Source organism: Papio anubis, chromosome 2, assembly GCF_008728515.1.
Source record: "Papio anubis isolate 15944 chromosome 2, Panubis1.0, whole genome shotgun sequence".
Lineage (NCBI taxonomy): Eukaryota > Metazoa > Chordata > Mammalia > Primates > Cercopithecidae > Papio > Papio anubis.
In genome coordinates this window covers 19,257,485-19,281,965 of record NC_044977.1, presented here as the reverse complement: position 1 = coordinate 19,281,965, position 24,481 = coordinate 19,257,485, and positions in this window count along the sequence as shown.

Here is a 24,481-nt window from a genome sequence, read left to right as displayed (position 1 = left end):
TTAGAAGGTTGGTGCTATGAAAATCATTCCTAAATTCACACACACACACACACACACACACGAAAAAATAAAACCCAGAAAAATCTAGAGGTGAAATGTATCCAAGGAACATCTGAATGTCAATCTTATTCATCCATGATAGTTTTTTCTTCTAACTAAGAGATGCCAATCACATTCTACAAGGTCCTGTGACATGTCTCAATACAAGAGATATACTAAAATGTGTTTTAAAACACCTAAATAAGAAAGTTGTTTTCCTGTAAAAGGAAAAGAAAAACATATTCATTGGATACAAGAGAGTGTTTCTTTCTATTTCCCTCTCCTGCACTTCCTTTTGCAGATCCATTGAATTCTTTTGCCTGCTAGGAGCTGGATTTGTGGAGGTCATATAGATTTCAGCAAGCAGTTGTATAGAGCCATCAGTCTCTGCCCTGGTTGGAAAATTTACTCCAAAGCATTTACTACTTCTCAGCTCCCACGTGGATTGACATTGCACAAATTCCTGCGATGATTATTGCCATATATTTAATTATTGACATGACTGATATTCCTTACACATTGCACAACAGTTTGTGGAAGAGAGTTCCAGAGTTTGCAGTGCATGAGCCAAAGAGTCTGTGTACTGCAGTGGCTGGATCTGAAAGATGACTACACTTTCACCTGAGTACTGAGGAGAGCAGAAGGGCTGGGAAGAGTCTACAAGTACATGGAGATTTTTTTCTTGGTTGGATTACAGATCTCTTTGGCAATAATAAACTTGGGAATACATCAGGAGATCAAGGCTCTTTCATATCTTCTCCCCAAGTATAGGAAGGGAATCCTTATGTAAATGGAGAAGGAGGATTATATTTCCAAAAGGAATTCTTACCGGCCAATAAACAGTCCTGGTTTTCTCAGAGACAGTCTGCTTGATAGTTACAGCATGACATATGGACATCATATAGTTTTTCATTTAAGCATAGGTGGTTCCTAGGAGATCTTACTTGTTTATGGGTTCTACCCCATGGGGAAAAAAAGCCAATGCACCAGCAGGATTGCTCTTTATAATATACAACTTAGAGCAAGCAATGCCACTTGACAAGGGAAGCTTTTGGGTTGTTAGGTCACATTTCTGGCATGGAGTTATTCCAGGGGTGTTGTTCAAAATACGCAACAATCATAATGGCAGAGGCACATCAATCAAAAGAAGTGCCTAACCAATAAGAATGGCCAGGCCCCATCCCAAAGAAACACCCAGGGGGTCATACCATGAAGAGCAGGTAGACATCAGCTGTGTTTATTCCCCACAAAGAGCTCAGCTCTTCTAAACTTCTAGACCTTATCTTAATATAACCAATCTATATTAGAGCCCTCTGATCAGAAATTGCAGACATGTGGTCTTTAAAAATGTTTGATTGCATTTATCCTTAAAATTATTCAACATTAAAAATTCAGCTAGAGTAGGTAACTGAGTGGTTTTACCACAATTCTCACCTTGTTCCCCAGATAGTCACATTAAAGATTAACTATCTCTTGGAAATACATATATATATACACACACACCACTTGGACATGTCTCATACTAATTTTCCTTTATCAGTATGTGGGTATATTAGTCTGTTCTTGCACTGCTATAAAGAAATACCTGAGACTGGGTAATTTAAAAAGATATGAGGTTTAATTGGTTCTTGACTCCCCAGGCTGTACAGGAAATGTGGCTGGGGAAGCCTCAAGAAACTTACAGTGATGGTGAAAGGCAAAAAGGAAGCATGTGCATCTCACATGGTCTGAGCAATAGGAAGAGAGAGAAGGGGAGGTGCTGCACACTTTTAAACAACCAGATCTTATGAGAACTCACTCACTATCACAAGAACAGCAAGGGAGAAATCCACCCCCATAATCCAATCACCTCACACCAAGCGTCTCCTTCAACACTGGTTATTACAATTTGACATGAGATTTGAGTGGGGACACAGACCCAAACCGTATCAGTAGGTATAGCCTCAGCTTAGGACATGACTTCAATTTGCTGCTCTCTTAGGCTTCTGAACACAGGCTCCCCTTCCCCCTTCAAGACTGAGACATACTTAGGATTTCCCTTTTACATACACCTTGGCACTATTAGACTCATTACTTTACCATTTATTATCCTTCCTCCCTTCAATTATGTTAAATGTTCACACTACAGTTTGCCACTGTGTCCTCTATATAATTATAACTGATTCATTCATTCTTTTTATTGATAGAGTCTCGCCCTGTCACCCAGGCTGGAGTGCAGTGGCGTGATTATGGCTTACTGCAGGCTTGACCTCCCAGGCTCAAGGGATCCTCCCACCTCAGTCTCTGAGTAGCTGAAAATACAGGCACATACCACCACACCTGGCTAATTTTTTTTTTTTTTTTTTTTTGGTGGAAATGACGTTTTACCATGTTAACCAGTTTGGTCTCCACCTCCTGAGCTCAAGTGATCTGCCTGCTTCGGCCTCCTAAAGTGCTGGGATTACAAGCATGAACCACCTCATCCAGCTTATAATTATAAATTTTAAACTACTGAAGTCATTGATTGATTGACTGATTTATTGGCTTATCAATTGTCATTGAGTGTACCAGAACTGAATTAGACTATTAGATTAAGAAATACTTATTTGACTTTTTTCTTTGTATCTCTGCTAAAAGTTTTTTCAAGGAGGATGTCAGAATACTTCAAAAATGAAGAAAAAAAGTAAAAGAAGAAACAATAGAAAGACAAAATCCTACTGATAGTGAAAGTACCTCTTGCTTATTTGCACCAAGTTTCTAAAATTTTTGCCTTCTAAATGGCTTAAAATCTCTGCTCCTCATTGTTTCTGTCTGTTTGTATTTATTTTCCCCTCTCTTTCCCTCAACCAGAGTCTCATCATTCTTATATTTTATTTATGTACTTTTTCTTATCACCCAGGGTCACTGATTTGTGCCTGACCTTTCCAATGAATCTGTAAATATTTGAGAGACAGAAGGAAGTAGTGAAGTGGCTGTACAGGCTCACCTTAGGCACTCCTTCCTACACTACCACAATGGAAGATGATAAAATACCCTCCCCACTCCATCCATTTGCTTCCAGGTTGCCTGTTGTATACTCCTTTTGCTTTAAATTTGTCTCAATGCTGACTTTATCTATATGTAAAAAAAATATTTTGGAAGGGGAAAGGGGAGCACCAACTCTTTCCATGCCCCATTTTCCACCTTGTTCCCAGCCAACTTACAGTGGTACTGGTACCATTTCAGTGGAAACAGATGTTTCCTCTTCCTCAAATGTTTAGTGTTGCTACAAGATCGGAGTCTTTTTAATATGTTATGTCATTTCCCCAGGAAGGCTTCCCTGGACATCTCAGAGCATTAAACATATAGCATTAAAATATAGCTTTGCAACTGGGCTGTTTCACTGAACATAAGCTCTTTGAGATCAGGATTTATTTCATTGTACTATTACTTTTAAAATCTCTTTCCCTACACGTATTCCAGAGCTCAGCTTATCACAGTTTCTTAGTAAATATTTTGGTGAATGTGTGAATGAATTAATTTTTCAAAAACAGAATGGGGTGTGAACTTTTTTTTAACAGTTCAGTAAAGCTCTTTGTACCTTGATCATGGGATTTTTTTTTCTTGTTTGGAAGAATGGGATTGGAGAAAAGGGTAAACCCCAGTTGTCTGTCAGCTGTGTGGGATTAGTTTGAGGAATCCAAGAAATAATGAAAAGGAAGTTCATGGAAACTCATAAGATACAATTTGAAGCTGTATGTTAACTGGGATTCTCCCTTATGGGAAAGGATCAAGAGCATTTGGGAGAAAGACAGTAAAGAATGATTTTTCATTCCTCTTGGATACAAATATAACTGGATAAACTATAAAGCAATAACAAGTATGTTAATACATTTTCTCCAACTAATTTTAAAGCCCTATTTTTGCATTTTTACCAGAAGTTAAGAAAATTCAAATTTTCAGGTGAGGCACAGTGGCTTACACCTGTAATCCCAGCACTGTGAGAGGCTGAGGCGGTAGGGTCACTTAAGCCTAGGAGTTTAAGACTAGCCTGGGTAACATAGTGAGACTCTGTTTCTGCAGAAAAAAAAAAAAAAAAATAGCCAGGTATGGTGGCACACACCTGTAGTCTTACATACTTGAGAGGCTGAGGTGAGAGGATTCCTTGAACTCAGGAGTTCAAGGCTGCAGTGAGCTGTGATTGTGCCACTGCACTGTCTCTGAAAAATTGAAAACATATTCAGTAATGAAGATTAGGAAGAGAAGGGGTTTGAGGACCAGCCAAACTGGGGTTAGTCCCATTTTTGCTGTGAAAAGGTGATTGGTTAAAACATATGCAAATTAATGTGACATAGCCCATTAGCAGAATGAAAGGAATAAACTATAATCATGTCAATAAATGCAGAAAAGGCATTTGACAAATATAACCACTCTTTCATAATAAAAACTCTCAACAGATTAGGTATAGAGAAAATGTACCAGAGGCTGGGAAGGGTAGTGATAGGAAGGAAAGGAGGATAGTCAATGGGTACAAAAATATAATTAGACAGGATTGATATGGTTTGGCTCTATGTCCTCACCCAAATCTCATCCCAAATTGTTGTCCTCAGGTGTCAAAGGAGGGACCTGATGGGAGGTGATTGGATCATGGGGGCTGTGATGCACGAGTTCTTATGAGATCTGATGGTTCTAAAAGTGGCTGTTGCCCCTGTGTCCTGTCACTCTCCTGCAGCCATGTAAGGCGTGCCTTGCTTCTCCTTTGCCTTCTGCCATGATTATAAGTTTCTTGAGGCCTCTCCAACTATGCAGAAGTATGAGTCAAACCTCTTTCCTTTGTAATTACCCAGTCTCAGGTATTCTTTATGGAGTAATGGACTAATATAAAGATGAGTAAGATATAAAAGTATTTGATAGCACCACGGGGTGACTACAGTCCATTTTAAAATAACTAGAAGTGTATAATTGGATTGTTTGTAACACAAAGAAAAGATAAATGCTAAAGGTGATAGATACCCATTTACCCTGATAGGTTTAGTACACATTGTATGCCTATGTCAAAATATTTCATGTACCCTATAAATATACACACCTACTATGTACTCACAAAAATAAAAAATAAAGAAAAAAAATATACTTCAACACAATTAATATCATATATAAAAATCCTGTAGCTTACATGATTTTCAACACTAAAATGTTGAAAGATTTTTCTCTAATATCAGTGACAAGACAAGAATACCCACCCTTGCCACTTCTTTTCAACTTAGTGCTGGCAGTTTTAACCAGAGCAATTAGGCAAGGGAATGAAATAAAGGGCATCCTAGTATAAAAGGAAGACGTGAAATTGTCTCTATTTACTAACAACATGATCTTATACATATAAAACCCTAAGGATTCCACCAAAAAGCTATAAGAACTGATAAACTCAGTAAAATTTCAGGATACAAAATCAACATAAAAAATTAGTAACATTCTTATATACTAATAACAGACTATCCAAAAATGAAAATTAGGAAATCTTATTTACAATACCAACAAAAATATTAAATAGCTATGAGTAAATTTAACCAAGGAGGTGTAAAAGACCTGTATACTGAAAACTATAAAATATTGATTAATTAAATTGAAGAAATACAAATAATTCAAAGATATCGGGTATTAACAGATTAGAAGAATTAATATTATGAAAATGTCTGTATTATCCAGTGCAGATTACCCAAAGTGATCCAGAGATTTAATGTAATCCCTATCAAAATTCCAGTGTAATTTTTTTCAGAAGTAGAAGAAACAACCTGTAAAGTTGTGTGAAATCACAAAAGATCCAGAATAGCAAAAAAAATGAGCAAAAAGAACAAAGCTGAATGCATCACACTCTCTGATTTCAAAACATATTACAGAGGGATTATGATCAAAAGAGCATGGCACTTGCATAAAAACAGACAATTTGACCAATGAAACAAAATCAAAATCTCAAAAATAAGCCCCCTTATTTATAGTCAATCAATGTTTAATGAAGGTGCCAAGATCACACAAAAGGTTAAGGACAATCTTTTCAATAAACGATGTTGGAAAAACTGGATCTCCAGAGGCAAAAGAATGAAACTAGTCCTTTATCTCACACCACATACGCAAATGAACTAAAAGTGGATTAAGAACTTAAATATAAGACCAGAAACTGTGAAACTACTAAATGAAAACATAGAGGGAAAGCTCCATGACATTGGGCAATGATTTTTTTGGATATGCCACTAAAAGCATAAGCAATGAAAGCAAAAACAGTCACACGGAATGGCAACAAACTAAAAATATTCTGCAAAGCAAAGGAAACAACGAACAAAATGAAGAGACAACCTACCAAATGGTAGGAAATATTTGCAAACCATACATCTGATAAGGGATTAATATCCAAAATATGTAAGGAACACAAAAAAAATCAAGAAAACAATAACCATATTTAAAAATGGGCAAGAAATGTAACTAGATATTTCACAAAAAAGACATACAAATAGTCGACAGGTACACGAAAAGATGATCAACACTTCTAATCATTAGGGAAATGCAAATTAAAACCACAATAAGATATCACCTTATACCCGTTAGAGTGACTTTTATCAAAAAAAAGAAAGATAAATATTGGCAAGGATAGATAATAAGGGAACTCTTTTACATTGTTTGTTGGAACATAAATTAGTACAGTCATTATGGAAAATCATAGGTAAAAAACTAAAAGTAGAACTACCATATGATCCAGTAATCCCACTTCTGGGCATTTATACAAAGGAACTGAATCAATATGTTGAAGACACACCTGCACTCTCACTTTAATTGCAGCGTTACCCACAATAGCCAACACACGGAATCAACCTACATGTCCATCAGTAGATAAAGGAATAAAGAATATGTGGTATATATACACAATGGAATGCTATTCAGCCTTAAAAAGTGGGGAAATCCTGTCATTTGTGCCAATGTGGCTGAATCTGCAGGACGTTACGTTAAGTGGACTAAGCCAAGCACAGAAGGACACATGTCACTTGTTTTCACTTATTTATGGAATGTAAAAAAGTCAATCTCATAGAAACAGAGAGAAAAATGATAGTTAACAGAGCCTGAGGGTGGGAGGATTGGGGAGATATGGGTGAAAAAACACAAAATTTCAGTTAGAAAAATAAGTTTAAGAGATTTATTGTATATTATGGTGACTACAGTTAATAACAATATATTGTATAACTGAAAAATTACAGAGAGTAGGTTTTAAGTATTCTCACCATAAAAACAATAAGTGTGTGAAGTAATGCATACATTAAATAGGTTATTTTAGCCATTCCACAGTGTGTGTGTGTGTGTGTGTATGTCATGTTGTACTTGATAAATATATGCGTTTGTCAATTAAAAATTATTAATAAAAAGATTAACAGTTAAAGGATCATTCACAGTTCCTAGGTAGAAGATAATAGATCCAAGGCATGATGACAGCTAATATCCTCTTTGGGTGGCTTTTTGATCTTTCTTAATTGAACGAAATTACACAAGCCATTCTAGTAAGAGCTTTGACCACACAAAAAATATTTCCTCAAGTACTTGTCAATGTAGTTGGCTTGGTATTGCTCTTTTGGCTCTGTATTTGTAGAGATAGGTAAGGAACCTTTATTGGCAAAGCACTTCATGCAAATAGCTTAATACTTTTTTCAAGTGCTAAATAAAAATAGCAGAAAAATTGCATTCTTTTTATAAAAAATAATAAGAGACTCCAGTTCAACTCTGGGATAAGCTATTTGGTGGTAGACACAGTACCTGGACCTGGCAGAGGAGCGGAATCCAAAGAGAAAGTTAAGAGAGCATACTTCAAGGGTGAGCTTTCCTCGTGGGCTGCAGATTTTATCCAGCAGCACATAAACCAACTGGAATCAATTGAAGTTCAAAATATATTACAGGAGAATTGTCATGTTTTAACTTCAATTGCTGATTTATTTTCTGCTTTTTCTATTTTATTCCTTTCTACCTCTTCTTTTATTTCCCTCTTCTCTTCTATTTTTCCTATTCTTTTCATCTCATCTTCCAGTCAAATTATCTCCGATTTTTCTCTGATGATTCTCTGCATCTGCTAAAATGAAAATATATTCTTATATTTTAAAGAGGACTGCAAAATGTTATAAAATTTTCTTTCTGTTTCTATAATGTGTTGTTTTCAGGGATATATTTAGTTTATTCTTCTCTTCATTATCCAGGGAAATTTGTGCTTTCACTTGTGCTGTCGTAGTCTTTCCTGGATCCCATGCTGTTGCCTTTCTGTTTACTTCTCCTTAAACAAGGAAAAACATACCCAGATCCAGTTTTCGTCAATAGACCAGGTAAGCAAACTGCCTTTGACTCTGCATGTTCTTAGTTGGATGGTGCTCAAACTCTCTTCTAAGATCTACAGCCCAAGACAGGTGATAAGTATGACCTGCAGTCCTACACCTTGTGTCTTTCAGTTTGTTGGACTGATTTGTGACTTTTCTCAATGTATGGCTAAAAGGACTCAGAACATATAAAAGAACAAAAAAAAGCCCCTACAATTTTAAGTTTACATTGTTATTTGGGATCTTTTTGCTGGGGGTTAGATGACAATGTGGTTTTTAATATACAGTCAAGAGCCAGTTAGCACCAGAATGCAGAGCCTTGGGCCTAATCCCAGTTCCCCTGCATCACAATCTTTAGTGTGAGGAGGAGGAAGACCTAGAAACCTATATTATGCACAGGCTCCCAGGTGATTTACGTCTACATTGAGAACATCTGCAATAATGCTTTACATGTGGAGACTTCACTACCTGGAAGGCAGCTCAGTACTTGTTGCCCATCCCAGCTTCTCAGTCAATGTGTCGTCTCGATAGATGAGCTGTAGACCAAGAAATACTGATGACTGAAGGTATAAAGAGAGCCTGCATTTGGCCATCACAAAAAAACTACCATCACAGTGAAGAGAGTTGCCAACTGTTCTGTCTGGTAAGGTATTTTGTTCCCTCCCTGGACCAATGAACAGACTACAGGGAAAGTTAAGGGGATTTTTAAATTACTGTCTGGTGAGTAGGTTTGCTTTATTTCTAGTTCCCCTGCTTTAAGCATTCCACAGATTGTAATTTTTCCTTCAATTCCTTTGGTCTAAAAATTAAAGGAAATTCTGCCCAGATTGTCACTGTGTTTCTGGAAGCTTTTACCTTTTTGGTGTCTACATCCTCAATTTTTATAAAAGGTTGGAAGTGGTTATGTTAAGGCTTATTGGTTCAGAAATCCTGATAGGTATATACAACTATTTGCTTGTCTTGGAGTAGAATTGTAAAAAATTCACTTATTCTTCTTACAATTTCATTTATATTTACAGATCTTTTTTAAATTACAGAAAAATATAAAAAATATATGACAGCTATGCCTATTCATTGAAACTAATGTTAACATTTTGCCGTATTTATTTTATCAATTTTGTATGAAGCAAATAAAATATTAGAGATAAAGTTGAAGTTGCTTTTGTTCCCCCACCCATTCCACTCTGCTCTCCCTATAAGCAACAAATATTATACCTGTAATATTCTAATATATTTAAATAGACATATTGTTATTTATAATTTTATTAATATAATTTATTGCATACTCCATATTCTGCCAGTTGATTGTTTTTCTCCTTAAACTTGTGGTTTGAGATCTAGCCATGTTGATATATTAAAATCTGCTTAATTTCTTTTATCTACTTGATAATATTCCTTCCTTTGTATATACCTCATATTTTTCAAATCTCTCATTGCTTCCAATTCTTAAAATATTACAACAATGCTGTGATAAACATTATTGCTATATATACTTGTGTATGTAACAGTCTTTTTAGGTTATATACTCACAAGTGTAATTTTTGGGTCATAGACCATGCCTGTTTAATACTACAAGATACTATCAAGATTCTGGTTTTTTGTTCATTTATTTGTTTTAATTTTGAAACACTTTTTACTTCTACCATTAGGGCATAGAATATCTGTTCTTCTAAATCTTTGCCAACAGTTGCTAAAATCCAATATTTAATTTTTGCCCAAATGATGTCATACTCGCAATAATGTTACCTCCATAGAAACACACCTCCATATTTAGTTTCCTCATGTATCCCAAGCACCTACAACAGTGCCTGGCTCAGAAAGACTCCATAAATATTTTGTTTAATGTTGAATATATTTACTTGAGATTCAGCATTTTCTGCAGCAAGTGCATATTTACTTGCTATTCAGCATTTTTCTGTGTATTCCCTGGTTTATTTCCTTTGCTCATTTTCTATTGCATTGTCTTTTTCTTATTGATTTGACGAGCTTGTTTATACATTCCATCCACTAATTTCCTGTTGTATATGTTGCAGACATCTTTATCCTATTGTCCTTTTTTATCAATAGATTTTTTAGCTGTTTTAGGCTTATATAAAAGCAGAGAGTTCCCACATACCCTCTCAACCTATCCTCTACTCAAGTTTACTTCATTATTAATATGCGGCATTAGTGTGGTATGTTTGTTATGGTTCATGAGCCGATGTTGATACATTGTTATTGACTAAAGTCCATAGTTTACATTAAGAATCACTCTTTATGTTGTACTTTCTATGGGTTTTGAAAAATGTATAAGATGTATCTGCCACTGCAGTATTATGCAGAACAGTTTCACTAGCCAGAAGTCCTCTGTGCTCTTATTTGTCCTGCCCTGCCTCTCTCCAAACCCTTGGCAATTACTGATCTTTTTACTCTTTCCATAGTTTTGCCTTTCCCAGAATGCCATATTGTTGAAATCACACATCATGTAGTCTTTTCAGACAGGTGTCTTTCATTTAGCAATATGCATTTAAGGTTCATCCATGTCGGCCGGGCGCGGTGGCTCAAGCCTGTAATCCCAGCACTTTGGGAGGCCGAGACGGGTGGATCACGAGGTCAGGAGATCGAGACTATCCTGGCTAACACACTGAAACCCCGTCTCTACTAAAAAATACAAAAAACTAGCCGGGCGAGGTGGCGGGCGCCTGTAGTCCCAGCTACTCGGGAGGCTGAGGCAGGAGAATGGCGTAAACCCGGGAGGCGGAGCTTGCAGTGAGCCGAGATTGCGCCACTGCACTCCAGCCTGGGCGACAGAGCGAGACTCCGTCTCAAAAAAAAAAAAAAAAAAAAGGTTCATCCATGTCTTTTTGTGGCTCATGAGCTTATTTCTTTATATTGCTAAATAATATTCCATTTTATAGATGTACCACAGTTTTTTTTTTTTAATACATTCACCTATTGAAGGACATTTTGGTTCAAGTTTTGGCAATTATCATAAAAGCTGCTTTAAATATTCATATCCAGGTTTTTTTGTTTCTTCTTTCTGCATGACATGAGTTTAAGGTAAATATCAAGAAGAATAATTGCTGGATCTTTGGGTAAGCATGTTTAGTTTTATAAGAAGCTGCCAAATTGTCTTCCAAAGTACTATACCATCCATCATCTTTTAATTTGTATCATATGGAAGTTTTACATTTTGACTTAGTTGCATTTTCGTCATGGTTTATAATATTTGCTTTTTAAAAAATTTCTATTAAGCTGGGTGCAGTGGCTCACACTTGTAATCTCAGCACTTTGTGAGGCCAAAGTGGGAGGACTGCTTGAGCCCAGAAGTTCAAGACCAGACTTGGCAACAAAGTGAGATTTGTCTCTAAAAAAAAAATTAGCCAAGTGTGGTGGCATGTGCCTCTGGTCCCAGCAACATGGGAGGCCGAGGCAGGAGGATTGCTTGGACCCAGGAGGTGGAGGCTGAAGTGAGCCATGTTCATGTCACTGCATCCAGCCTGGTGACAGAGCAAGACTGTATACTACTGCCTGCAAAAAAAACCCTAAAAAATAAGATTACATTATAAAATTATAAAGTATCCTGTGAAATCTCTATGAGTAACAGTTTTAAATTTTATTTTTATAATAATTTCTTGAAACTGGCATTCCCAGCCTTCTACATCCTGTCCTGAATCTAATGCCTGCCTCTTATCTTCAGTATAACTCTTCTATTTAGGCTACATAGGTCTTCCAATTGACACCAAAATCCAGCATAAGGAGCCTCACTTCTTGCCTCTGATCGTGCTTGTTCCCTTACCCAAAGAGTTCATCTTTGTTTCCAAGTTAACTTCTATTTCTCCTTAAAAATTGAAATAAGTTCAAGATTCCCACTTATTGATTCTCTTAAATGTCAGAAAGGACTAGTCATGGAGAAAAATGCTTCATCTTTGGGATTTTCTCTCCATGGTAATTCATTTATTTATATATATGTATACATATGTGTATATATGTGTATGTATACACACACACACATATATATACTTTAAAAAGTTTAATTTTTTGGCACTGCAGCATAGGTATCATTTGTTTATACACTGTAGGAACTCTTGATTTTTCATATCTCTCCTAATTTATTCCTCCCTTGTAAGTCACGTGGTATTCTGCCTAACTATCCTGGAAAAGCAAAACTCCACATTTTATCTCTTATGAAAAAATCATGCTTGGTTTAGACATTTATAAGATGAAATAATGATGCTTTGTGGTAGCAGAGTATCTTCCACCTAATATCTATCACAACAGAGTGGTCAGTGGATAGTAGATTCAAATATCAACATACATTATTTTTTCCCACATCTGTGGTATTTCACACACAGTGTGAGAATCCATAGCCCAGATGAGCCACAAGAGAACAGCCAACATTCCTGTTCTAGAGAAGCTTGTATTCTTGGCCTGGGTGCTGGCTGACTACTTTCAATTTAGCTCTGGTCTGTTCCCATATTCCAATAAATTTCCTTACCACATTCCATTCCTCAGACTTCTCCCTACCATGATCTTTCCACACCCACACTCTGCCTTCTACATGAAAGATTCAAGATATGCAGAGCCACGGTACCCATCAAGCATTTATCTGGGTGAAAAAAATAAAAGATGAGTTGATAATGTCAGTATGCTTGATACTCAACTGGTTTTCCCAGCTGTGACAGGATTTTCCACAGAAATGTATCACTGTAAAAAATTTGAAAATATTTATCAAAATTATCCTGTCATCTCTAAAACATAAAGGTTGAGGATCCCCAACCCCAACCTCAACAGAATGGCATGTGCCTGGATAAACTATAAAGTCTTTCCTTAAAAGATTGGACACATTTCCTAAGCAGGTGAGGAATTTGGAGGAAAGCATAAAACAGGCCAAAGTCAGGATGGCAGGAAGGACACAGTTCACCAAGATCAAATAACTTAAAATATTACAAAACAGACACTATCTCTTCAAGTTTTGCTATTATTCTGTTGTTTTCCTCTTGAAAACTGCATGCCTGATGATGATAAGGATGACAATGTGGTGATGCTTTTTAGGAAAGCGATATCACTAGGATTACAAATCTTCATTAATGTGAAATATAAGGTTTCATAACGATAAAATTATTACATCATTGACTCATTTGCCTATTTTCTCAAAATTAGTTTAAGTTACTAATTTTTTTTGGAAAAGAACATGAGTACACCATGGAATTATGTATTTTATCCACTTTAGGATACAAAGTCAGATGCAGATGATAAAATTAGTATAAAATCAGAATTACTCTAAGTCTCTTAAGAAGGTGCATACTGGGGATCAAATTAGCATCTCTCAAGTAGTCTAACACAGCTCATTATTTTTTCTCCAGCATGGGAATGTTACTTACATTTATTTTATTTGTATATTTATGTATTTATATTTGGTTAAGCATCAGGCAGTTGATTTGCATTTAGATTGTGTAGAATTGCTTTATATATATGTGTGTATATATAGATACACACATATATTTTTAAAATAAAATCCAAATCTAGTAAGGAGATATAGAGAATCTGATAAGGATATGCATTATCTCACAATCTTAATTAATAAGGAGAAATTCATGCCTGTAATCCCAGCACTTTGGGAGGCTGAGGAGGGTGGATTACCTGAGGTCAGGAGTTCGAGACCAGCCTGGTCAACATGGTGAAATCCAGTCTCTACTAAAAATACAAAAATTAGCCAGGCATTGTGGCACATGCCTGTAATCCCAGCTACTCAGGACGCTGAAGCAGGAAAATTGCTTGAGCCTGGGAAATGGAGGTTGCAGTGAGTCGAGATTGTGCCACTGCACTCCAGCCTAGCTGACAGAGCAAGACTCTGTCTCAAAAAATAATAATAATAATAAAATAAATAAGGAGAAATACTCACAGTATGAGCGATGCTCTGGAACTGAGACCAACAGAGGAAATAGCAAGAGTTCAGACTCACATTATGCTCATGCTATAACATGTCCTTGTGTAGAAGAATGAATGGAATTGATGAATTTGGGTTTAAGTTATATTTGTTTTGTTTTGGTTTCTTGCAGAGTCTGAACGATTAACTTTGTATAAGTAGAAAACTTAAGTGTATAACTTTACCACAAAACAGATAAACTTGTCACCAATAATTTTGGAGAATAAAAATGTCTTTGTTTGATATCCATTTCTGCTGTTGACATCCAATAACAATATATGTCTGTGTCATAAATTGGCTTGAAATCAGTTACAGCTGCCTGATACCTGCCTACTTTTCCAATTTACCTTGCCTTCAGCTCCAAACAACTTTCTTCAGCCCAAAAGACATGGTTTTTCTACTCCTACATGCCTTTGTATGTGTGGCCGTTGTTACCTCAGTGGTTCTACATGATCACTGCACTTAATACATACTTGAAATGCTGCATTTGTGCCAAATGACCTTTACATTCCTCTCTTCCGATTATCTCTTTAAAGGCATTGTCTGTAACATACATTTTTGCATCTTCCGCATTAAAGTAGACTTAGTAGCCACTCCAAATATGGTTGTTCAATAAATAGATAAGACATATATACTTATGCTCAGGATGTTAGGAACCAAAAGAAAAGACAGAAGAGGTTAATTTGGTGTGAGGAATTCGCACTCAAATACCCTTTTTTTTCTCAGCGTATGCTGATTCTTTCTGTTCTTTTACATGTGTACACTCAAATAAAAGCCCTACTGTAGAGTCTTCATAGGGTCTGATGTTTGTAAGAGAAGAGAAATCACTATGTGCTTTCCAGGAGCGTTCCCTGGATAATTATTGGTGCCTTTGCGGCAAATACATAGCAAATTCTGGACACTGTGTGGGTGTGCCAGTGGCCTGGCCGTCATCCTCCTTATCAGTTGAAACCACACAGTTTCATTTACAATTCAACAAAAAGCTTTAATTTTCCACTCGAACTAGGACGTGAGCCCAGTATTCATAGGGAATCTGAAATGGGGAGATAAACTCTGCTTTAACTTAAGATCTCAGGAAGGTGTGAGAATGAGCTTACTAAATTTTAGAGGCAGAACACTGTGTGAAGAAGGGAAGATGTCTTTCCTACCCCACATCTGACATTTCCCACAACTTTATAAGACATCAACTGTAAAGTTAATATGCTATGGCTATTATGCCAAGCAATGTACATTTCTTTTTTAAAAAAATTTGTTTCTCACTTAGACCCGCTTGTTCAGTATTTATGAAAATAATGCTTGCTTTTTTGCTTTGTTCTGTGTGTTTGTTTTTCATGTATTAAATATATTTTTAATTTTAATATAAAACTGTAAAATATATAATGTAAAATTCACATCTTAATAATGTTTGGGCATAGAGCTCAGTATGTTAAGTATGTTTACACTGTGCAGCCAATCTCTAGGACTCTTTTCATCTTCCAAAACGAAACCCTGTCGCCATTAAACGACAACTCCCCATTTTCTCTTGTCTTCCAACTCATGGCAACCATCATTCTACTTTCTGTCTCTATGAATTTGAATACTCTGGGTAACCTCAAATAAGTGGAATCATACAATATTTGGCTTTCTGTGTCTGGCTTATTTCATTAAGCATGATGCTTTCTCTTTTTTTTTAACTTGTGTTTTAGGTTCAGGGATACACATGCAGGTTTGTTATATAGGTAAACTGTGTGTCATGGGGCTTTGCTGTACAGATGATTCATCACCCAGGTAATAAACATAGTACTTGATAGGTCGTTTTTCAATCTTCACCCTCCTCTCTCCCTCCACCCTGAAGCACCACTGCCTATTGTTCTCTTCTTTGTGCCCATATATAATACTGTTTAGCTCCCACTTATATATGAGAATATGCAGTGTTTGGTTTTCTGTTCCATGTTAATTTGCTTAGGATAATGGCCTCTAACTCCCTTCATGTTGCTGCAAAGGACATGATCTTGCTCCTTTTTATGGCTGCACAGTATTCGATGGTATATATGTACCACATTTTTTTAATCCAGTCTACTACCAATGGGGATTTAGGTTGATTCTGTCTTTGCTATTGTGAATAGGTAAAAGAAAATGCTTGTACTTTTTTAATTTAAGTTTTTAAAAAGTAAATACTGCTAAATAAGAGTATACATGTAATTTCTATTGACAGAACCTATTTGTAGGATCTTCTGGTTGAGAATGATTTCAGAGATCTTGTATTTTAAAGCCTATTTTGACATAAAAGGAATAGCAAGCAGCAATCCTAAAGAGGTGTTACGACTTCCTCAAGGTCACCTAGCCCTAATTTAGTTCTTGGACTTCAACCCATTCTTCTGAGCTTTAGAAAGGTGTCTTTTATTTTAAAAGATGAGGAAATCTAGGATAAGATTTAAATAATACTTTGGTATGATAGAAGATTATTAAAATAATTTCAGGCCATAAATTTGAAATGATACACATGCTCTTCAGAGAGTTTGTGTATAAATAAAGTTGACTGAAGTTAGAAATGCTATTGGTATGTAGCCAAAGGAAAATTACTATCAAATGTAGAGTGGTGTTAGTTAAGTAAATGAATCCAGTTAAGATGTCTAGGTGTTCAAATAGCTCAATGCCTGTTATCATTTTCCAAATCTTTTTTATTAACCCATTAATTTTCGACCCATAAAGAGAAATGGCCAAGATTTTATAAAGATGAAAGTAATCTTCTCAAGGAGATACTATTTTTTCTTGGGAAATAACTATTGCTAAAACACAAAACTTCTTTGCAAGTTTTAGTCATGTGCAATCCTTCTATTCCATAGCTTTAAAAGCCAGGCCTACAGGAATGATAATAATTGAAGGCCATGAGGTTTCATTTCCTTGACTTATACTCTTAGAGAATTTTATCCTAAAGTTGCCAACCAAGTCAGATATTAACATATGATTTAGCAATCGTTTCGTAGCCAAGAAACACTTTGTTGATTCTGTTCTTAACAGTTGAATTCACCACATAAAAAGTGATCAAAGACAATAGTTTGTGTCTAAAACACACAAAGATATTAAATTTACTAATTAGTTTTAGAAGTATGTGTAAACTAGGCATCAGTCAAAATAATCAGTAGAAATTTCTTTTTATGCTGAGCTTTTTATGTTGGGCTGAGAAAAAAAAAAAAAAAGATGACCAGACGTCTTTTTCCACCCTCTTGCACCCTTCCTTATTTCAAACACCTCATGCCACTCCAGAATTTACAGAAGCCTCAATTATGAGACTCTACCAGACCCCAGCTTCCTGTATTAATTCTCTTATCAATACTTCTACTTCCCAAATTAAAATATACTTCCCCGTATCTCACCCACTCAAAGTTCTTTTGACATAGAAGAAAAAGCGGCAGTCCTAGATGGATGGTATGACTTCCTCAAGGTCACCCAACCTTAGTTTAATTCTTGGTGTACAACCCAGTTCTTTACAGCTTTAGTCAGGTGTCTTCTATTTCAAAAGGTGATAAAATTTAGGATAAGAGTAAAACAAAAGTTATTCTTGAATTAATATACTGTTTTCTCATGTTGTTCATTTGTACTTATGAGTGCCAAAGATTTCTGCTGCGCAAGGGGGATGAAATATATTTGAGATATCAGTAGATCTTAAATTAGACTACCGAGGGATATTCCTACCTGAAGGTTGTTGTATTAGTCAAGGTTCTGCAGAGAAACAGAATTAATTGTGGGTGTGTGTGTTTGCATGTATGTATGTATGTATGTATGTAGTATATGCTTCATTGTACTTGGCAAACTGGAGACCTGAGAGCTAACGATGTAGTTCCAGTTCAAAAACTGGCAGGCTCTAGACCCAAGAAGAGCTGGATTTCAGTTTGAGATGGAGGTGGGAAAAGACCAATATTCCAAGCAACCAGGGTTTAAGGAATTCTCATTAACTCAGCTTTTTTGTTTTATTCAGGTCTTCAATTGATCGAATGAGGTCCACTCACATTAGGAAGGGTTATCTGCTTTACTCACTCTACTCATTCTTTTAAATGTTAATCTCACCCAGAAACACCTTCAAAGACACATTCAGAATACTGTATGACCAAATGTCTAGGCACCCTGTGGTCCAGTAAAGTTGACACATGATTTCTTTTTTCATGATCTTACATGTTTATTGCATGTAAGTGACTTTCAAGGATCGTTTTGCCAGTTGCATTTGTAATCTCAGGGGCAGTGATCCTAAGTACTGGTATCCTGGAGCTGGCATCTTTAAAGTTGTGTGTCGGTTTTGATTTGTGTTACTTCAGTTTTGGGGGAAGATAATCCCCAAGCTTCTCCCCAGTGCAGCTCGTGAAGAAGGCTCCCTGCATTACATTCACTGTAATGCAGTGACGTTGACCCTGACGCTTAACCGCACAGCCAAGCATTTGCTGGAGGCAGATATTATAACTCTTCCAGAAATACTTTTGGGATAGGTCCTTTCTTGTCATGTTTGTGCATGGTGATCTGGTATACAATAATGCACACTTGAGATAATTCAGGCATCAATTTGTTGTTATGGAAACAATCTATTTTGGGGGGTAGCACTTTCTTTTTTCTGTTTTTTTTTTCCCCCTTCAACTTCTATTTTAAGTTCAGGGGGATATATGGACACATAAAATTAACCATTACACACATGGAAAAAGGATCAGTTTTAATCTGTGAGATTCTAGACAGCAGAACTAGGAGCAATGGGCAAAACTCATGGGAGACTCATTTGAGCCTTTTATAGGAAGATGTTTATAACAGGCATGACTATATTAAAAAAAAAAACTGTTCTGCAAGAGGATGAGCTTCCAGATCTTCAAGCTTAAGCTGAATGATTCTCTGTAATGGATGTTTTAGAAGGAGTTTCTGCTCTGACTGAAGGTGGGACTGCATGTCCCCTCCGAAGTGTTTCTACCCAAACAAGTATGATATGCTCAATATTTTGAAGACCAGTCTTATTTTCGTGTAATCTTGGCCAACCCTCTCTTCTCCATATCACAGCTAGAGGGATCTCTTTAAATACTTACCTTATTGAGTAGATTCATTAAGGAAGTTCTTCCAATAGAAGCTGATGAGAGAAGATAGAAGGGAAGAAGTCAAGCCATGTCTCAACCTCAGCCTCTGTCTAAGGTAGGGTAGAACAGAAATTACAACACAGAACTGATGTTATAAACTGTGAGCTGCCCCGGGAACAACAGCTCCCAGCATGCTGCATCTCTGGGAAGAGCAGCTCCAGTTGCTCATCGACAGTCCTCTGAAGCAAAGTGTGGGAGTAAACCTGTGGGAGCACGGCATGGAGGAGCTAAGGGGTGGGAGCACAGAAAGAAACCATAAAGGGATTCTTAGAGGATCTAGGCATAGAATTAACACATGTTCTCATCATGTTTCATTGGGATGAAACATTTCACTGGGATGATATGAAACCTTGCAAATGACATGTGTGGATCAACCCATGAAACAGTAAATCACTCAAAATCTTATTACAAAAGACAATTTCCATATTTGCTTTTGCAGAAAAAGATAAATCTTACTTGATATATTAGGGAGAATCTATGAAGAATTCATTAATTTATTCTTGAAATAAATATCAAGTAGACCCTCTGAACTAAAAGAAACTTCTATGTGGCAAAGCTTTTCTTTTTTTCAAATAATGTAACAGTTTAGAAAACTTGAGAGGTAGGGAAATGTGCTTTCATTCAGTTCTGTGTTTTTCTGGAACAGAGCAATAAAAGTAAGATTGACGTCTCTCTGACTGTTTAACTGCCAACATTGCCACCTGCTATCCCGAGGCAATAAGCAGCCTTATTGGCACCCTTGTGCCTGGTGAGAAAACCAAAAGATGATGAATAGCCAGTCCCTAAAATCAAATGGCATGCACAGCAGTGGCTGGCACAAGATGAAGTGCTTGCTAAGGAAATAGAATGGCGAATTAAAGCTCTCAGACCATTGATCAAACTTGTTTGTAGCCAACCTTCAGTGTTTTGTTTCTGGCTGCTAGAATCTCACTACCCTTCTTGGTCTAAAGGAAGCCAAAGACCCTTCATCTGTTTATACAGACCATATGTAACTACAAACAGAACTGTACAAAGTCGTCCTTTTGGAGTCCAGGCATTCATGTACTTCCTCCATATGTAAGCCAAGAAATGAATGCATTCACTGTTTTTAATTCCCCTGTGAGATCTTGCTACAGATTTACTAGTGGTATGACTTAACCTGTATTTCCAACCTACATATGGAAGAAAGTAATAAAGCCAGTAGATAGTGTTATTGTTAACAGAAAATGGGACCTTTCTGACTCCGTTCATGGAGGAGAAATACCTCTCTATAGACTCATCAATTTCACTTTACAGACATACCTAGAAATTGATTAGTCCTTGGAGTGAGGAGCCGCAACATATAATAAGAGGTGTTCCCACCTCAGAAGAGGTGGGAAATTTTAGCATTCATAGTTGTTAATGAAAACAAGCTAATATTAGTAAGAGAGAATATGTCATCATGGTAAGTCCTTCCATGAAACTCAAAATAAAGGTTATTTATTTAGAAGGGTTTGAGTCCACTTACTGATATGTAGTTATTGCATCATATTCACAATGCTCTCTTGTCCTTCGAGATGATGGATCCCTCCCTCTGTGCCAAATCTGTATGTTCACATACTTTTATTGCTGTTATCATACTGTTTTATTATTACTATTATTTATTGAATTATTATTATTATTATTAGAGACAGACTCTTGGTCTGTCAGCTAGGCTGGTTGCAGCAGTGTGATCTTGGCTTACTGCAGTCTCTGCCTCCCAGGTTCAAGCGATTCTCCTTTGTCAGTTTCCTGAGTAGTTCGGATTACAGGTGCATGCCACCACACCTCCTGGCTACTATATATATATATAAAATATATTATATTATATATATAAAATATATTATATATATAAAATATATTATATTATATATAAAATATATTATACTATATAAAAAATATATTATATTATATAAAAATATATTATATAATATATACTATATATAAAAATATACAATATACATACTATATATAAAATATATTATACTATATATACTATATATGAAATATATAATTTACTATATAAAAATATATTATATAATATACTATATATAATATATTATATATATGGTTGATAACTATATAATATATTATATATAATATATTATATAACCATATATAATATATTATATGTTATATATAATATATTACTCAATATATATTTTTATATACATATATAATATATATATGCATAGAGAGACAGGGCTTCCACACGTTGGCCAGGCTGGTCTCAAACTCCTGGATTCTCAAGTGATCCACCCACCTCGGCCTCCCAAAGTGCTGGGATTATAGGAGTGAGCCACCACACCTGGCCCAATTTATTGAATTACTTTAGATTTTTAGGGCCTTGAGAGCAATTACTTCTGTCTTACCTATGTAGCTGCATCTCTTCACATAGGACACATGTAATTGTGTTCAGTAAATATATATTAAATGAGTGAATTAATGAATGAAAAATATAAAGCAAGAAATTGGAAGAAATGAATTCTTGAACTCCTTTACAGCTTGTGATTGGCAGAATTCTAAGATGACCCCCAAATGACTCGTGCTTGTGTAGTCTCCTTCCCTTGAGCGTGGATGGATGAAAATATGATGAGCTATCACTCCTCTGATTATGTTATGTTATGCAGCAAAATAGATTTCTGAAGAGATAATTAAGATTACTAATTTTAATGATGGAGTTTAATCACTGTAAATTTTGATTTTAATTACTGAAGATTTTGTTGATGTACTTAAATTTACTGATCAACTGACTTTGGGTTAATCAAAACAGAGATGATCCAGGTGGGTCTGGCCTGATCACCTGAGTCCTATAAATTTGAATCTAGAGGTTGAGGACAAAAGTCAGAAATTAGAAGTAGCGGAGACCTTTTTTTATTGGCCTTGAATGGGACTTGCCATGTTGTGAAGGGCTCCTTCACATTAATCAAGAAGGGGCCTCCTAGACATCAATCAAGAACACAGGGACCTCAGTGTTACAATCTCTGAACTGAATTCTGGCAACACTCTGAGGGAGCGTGGAAAAGAATCACAAGCTTCAGGTGAGGCAGCATCCCAAGGCAACACCTTGATTTCAGCTATGCGAGACTCTGAGCAGAGAACTCAGCTGCGTGGTGCTAGATTCCTGACCCATGGAAACGGTGAGATTATAAATAAGTGTTGTTTTATAGATTGTGGTCAATTGTCACACAGCAATAGAAACTAATCCACAGTCCTAAAAACAATCATTTAATGAGCAATTTTAAATATTTTTTATGTAGTGGCCAAGAATAAACATATCTTTCATATGCTTCTCATAGCGTTGTAATTTCTCCTGTTATAAAATCAGCTTCATGAAGGCTGGGAATTTGCATGTTTTTTTCATTGTTGTATTTCACAGCCAACAATAGTGCCTGCACATGATAGACTTTTCATAAATATTTGCTGAATGAATCAATGTTTTTTGAATTGGATTAATTGCTTACTATATACTATACTATTGCTATACTGGTTGCAGTGGGAGTGGGTAGGAATGGTATAAAGTAGGGTCATTTTCCTAGACAAATGTACATTCTGTAATTTTTTAATATTATAAAATAGAGATTGATGCATGGAAAAGGACAATCTGACCAAGCCTGCCTTCCTTTCCCCAGCAGACGATTGAGTGCTGTAGAGGAAATATCATGAGCACAGGAGTCGGGCAAATTTGAGTTTGTACTCAGGTTCAGCAACTTACTGACTGGCATTACATCGACATCCCAGTTCCTCATCTGTTGATAGGGATTAATAATACCTGCCTTGCAGAGTTTTTCTGAGGATTAGAAGCAATATGTATACATGTGGGGTGATCAATAAGTAGAAATATTATTTTAGGACTGATGACTTCTGGTATTTTATTCTTTATGTTTTCTTTTCCTTTTGAGTAAAATCGGTTTTTAATGTGAATGAGCATTTTTTTAATTCCTCTTGAAAACATTATATGCATTATTTTAGCTCCATGTTTAAGCGTTATTCTCTTTTCTTTCTTTCTTTCTTTTCTGAGATGGAGTGTCTCTCTGTCGCCCAGGCTGGAGTGCAATGGCACGGTTGCCCAGGCTGGAGTGCAATGGCAAACTTTGCCTCCCGGATTCAAGTGATTCTCCAGCCTCAGCCTCCTGAGGAGCTGGGGTTACAGGCACCCATCACGACGCCTAGCTAATTTTTGTATTTTTAGTAGAGACGGGGTTTTGCTATGTTGGCCAGGCTGGTCTTGAACTCCTGACCTCATGATCCTCATGCCTCAGCCTCACAAAGTGCTGGGCTTACAGGCATGAACCACTGCACCTGGCCAAGAGTTATTCTTCACAGTAGGTGTCTATTAAGGTTGATTTAGAGTTTAGCTAATGTAGAATGCAGGTCTTAATGGATAATGATAGATGCAGTAGCTTTCAACTGAGCATATTTTCCATCACTCCACCTTCCAAATGTTGCCTGACCAGTACTGAAGACAACGGAGTCAGGAATTCCTCTAAGCACTTTTCTTCTGTTAAGACATCCCAGTATAACAGTGTTACTACATTGTTTTTGTTTGCAAAGGCAACACACTGTTGGCTCATACTGAGTTTGTAGCTCTCTAGATTTTGTTGATAGAAATGACTATTAAGCCAGGTGTCTCCTATCTCGTACATATGAGATAATTTTGGAGACCAGTATTATCTTGTTAGTTTCAGCCCAATATTCCAACCTGTCATAATATTTTTTTAAACTTGATTTAGTCATCCATCATATTAACTGTCTCTCCCAGCTTTGGGTTGGCTGTATTTGTGATAAGCAGGCCATCTTGTCCCTGTTTAAGTTATTAGCAAAAGTGTGGAGCACAATATATGAAAGTATAAAACCCTACAGCATGTCACCAGAACACTGTTTCCCAAAGTATATTCTTTAAGATACTAGTTCCATGAGATACTAAAAACACCACATATGATCAGCCTTTTCTTGGAAAGTCTCAGTGCAGATTGCACATTATAAACAGCGAACTTGCAGTAAATAAAGGAAAATCTTCTTTAACTTCAATTGATCCAACATTTTTCAAGCTTATTTATATAAAATAACTCATTTAGCAGTTGTTTGGATTTATTTATATTAACATAATGCCGTGTTCCTAGTTCTTGGAATACACCTCCATCTAGACC